The following is a 2,901-nucleotide window of genomic DNA, read 5'->3' as shown; positions in this document are numbered from 1 at the left end:
CCACCACTCTAAGGCTCACGTTTAAAGGGCAACAAAATAAAAGGAAAGTTAAAAAAAACAAAATTCACAGGAAACTGTTTGTTTTTTGTTGTTGTTGTTGTTGTTTTTCCTAAATATTTTCGTGTTTGATTTACTAGATTTCAGTTTTGACTTTTACGGTAGAGTTACACTTACAATGTGTCGTGACGTAGCTTTTTTAATAATCAAAAAGACCTGCAACGTCAATTGTTAAAACTGTAGAGATGGGGAAGAGAACTTACTAGAGCACCCTTCAATCTGTCTGGTCCAAAGTGTGTGTTTTTAATGTTGTCTAAAGATTGGCCTGATATTATATACCTGGTATTCTTTGAATGCATGTGTATGTGTTTAAATATGTATCTATGTGTGTTTGTTTGTTTGCCATTGTAACCCAAATCTCCACATGGGAATCAATAAAGTATAATATATTCATTTATCAATTGATCGAAATTTTGTCTACCCATATCTGAACACAATGAGTTCAAAATGAGTACCTTCCCAAGTTCAATCACTGTCTTCATGCCCAGCCATCCTTTTTCAGAATCTAATACCAGGTGCTCATTGCAAGTGGGATTGGGTCGGGTCGGGTCGGGTCGATCGCCCGACTCGTCGCCAGAAAACCAAAACGCGTTTGTTTTTGAGGCAACGAGTCGGGCGATTGGTCTGTGCCACGATAGCCGTTTTGCGCCCTCAATAACGCCAAACAAAGACCCAAACCTCAACAGACATCAGCTGCCGTGATCCCGCCAAAAACACAGAAAGTACCGTGGTATAACGGTCACAGTTACGTCCTGATCATCTCTCTCCGGGAGGCCCGTGGAGGGAGAAGTCCTGAAGATCCCCTAAGGGGAGCGCTGTGCCGCACATTACCATCTGAACCTCCGCCATGCGGAAGTCACGAGGACACAAACTTCTCACTGCGTCATCTTTTTGCCGCCATAAACTGAGAGGCAAGCGGGAAAAGCTAAGAGCTCGCATTAACTTTTGTTTAATGCCCAGCTATGAGTAGGGATGGACACAAAAATCAACGTTTCCGCTCCTCGTCGTAGGTTGTGTTCTAGCCGCAACCCTTTTTATTATTATTTTCCACCTTTCCCCGTCCCTTCCCATTTCACAAAGCCTTACTAAGAACGAAAAAAAAAGACACCGCCTCCCCCCCAATCCACTTTCTTGCCGCCCCCACCTCCCTTTTTTCTTTTCGTTCCCGGCTGGAAAACCACATACAAACAACAAAATACCAATGAAAGAAAATCAGATTAAACTCCGCAACAAAAGGCATTGTGACAGTGAGTCATAACAATAGCTGATGATCCGGTTAGTCATATATCCTGTGCTCTAGTTTAGTTTTAGTAAGAGTTTCATAGCATTTGCAACACAAATTGGTCATATACATGTACATTGTAAATACCGATGATTAGCGACGTTACAAGAGAGTAATATTCGAAGAAAAGGAGGAGAAATACGGAAAAAGGGGCAAACGACAACAGTACACCAGCCAACCACTCACTTTGCCTGCCGTGCCACAGGCAAAATCAGCTATTGAGAAACATAATTATTATTATCGTAGAAAAATACATTATTTCTGTGTTGCCTTTGATGAGCGTAGAGTGCAAAGGGGCGTTCTTAAAAAAACAAAAACAAACAACAACAACCTAAAACAACCGTACATATACATAGGCTACTATATGACGTCATAAACAGGCACATTGTGCTCTAAGAATGACAGTGTTCTAAGTGAGTGACGCAAGGTTGTGAGAAAATCGGATTCAAATGTCCTCACTCTTTAAGCTAATTTTCTCAACTTAATTTCTGAATTTCAAATATAAAATATTTTTCTTCATTAAGTTTCAAACGAAAGAAAACAAAACTAGTACATGTACATTTCGGATTGTTTTGAGCCTTTGACGCAGTGTACAATTGTAGAAGGCATAATATTATGTGTTACCAATATGTTGTGTGTAACTCAGTTTTCACAAAAGGCGGAGTTAGAACTCTGTCTTTCTGAAAGAAAAAAAAGGTATGCAAATGTATAGGTTTAACGCACCTACCAACACTGTTAGGTTATTTAAGAGGCTGGACCTCCGAATTAAACACCCTTCTCCGAAAGGACAGAGCCAAATGGGGAAATTCGTGTTGTAAAGTGCCTTTCCCAAGGACACAACAACGTCGGACCGAGCTGATGCTCGAACTCGAACCGAAGAACTCGCAATCTCACGATTACGAATCCGGTAGACTAACCACCCAAAGGCTACCGAAGCCACCTGTCATTCTGAGGCTGGGCGTGAAATGTGGACGAAATACCCCCAGTAAAGATATCATCATAATGTAGGAAGATACGATAAGAAGAACATTGATCTCCTTTTAGGGGAGTAAACAAACGTCTTAGAACACACACATCACAAAAGACAAAGCCATAGAGAAGGCCTACCCGCACACACACACACACACACAGACAAGTTGCTTCCGTCTCAAAAACCGCGGAAGAACCGCACAAAAAGACCGCCAAATTTGCTCCTGACGTAATGCACTGTCACCGACAAGACATCAGAGCGATATGCCTCATCGGATTATCCTCATCAAGGCGCTCCGTTTCGGCCGTTCGGAGAGAATTATCCGCCAAATATCTAATCAGTGTGTTCTCTTGAGAGGCTGTGAGCTGTGCTTTGTTCAATCCGGAAGCGGTATTGTGCACTAAGTGAATTGCATTAGCTGTGCGGGAAAAATAATAGGATTGAAGAAACGTCTCTTTGTTCACGATTGTGAGGCCGTTTTCTTTTTCTCATGTTGGCCTGTCTGTCTTTACATGATGTGCACCGGCTACACTTTCATTACATTACTCTTTCTTTGGGTACCCCGCCCCCTCACCTTTCCTTCCTCTCTCTC

Source organism: Aplysia californica, unplaced genomic scaffold (genome assembly GCF_000002075.1).
Source record: "Aplysia californica isolate F4 #8 unplaced genomic scaffold, AplCal3.0 scaffold01127, whole genome shotgun sequence".
Taxonomy (NCBI): Eukaryota; Metazoa; Mollusca; class Gastropoda; order Aplysiida; family Aplysiidae; genus Aplysia; species Aplysia californica.
The sequence above is the reverse complement of the archived record's forward strand: the minus strand, read 5'-3'. Positions refer to the sequence as shown.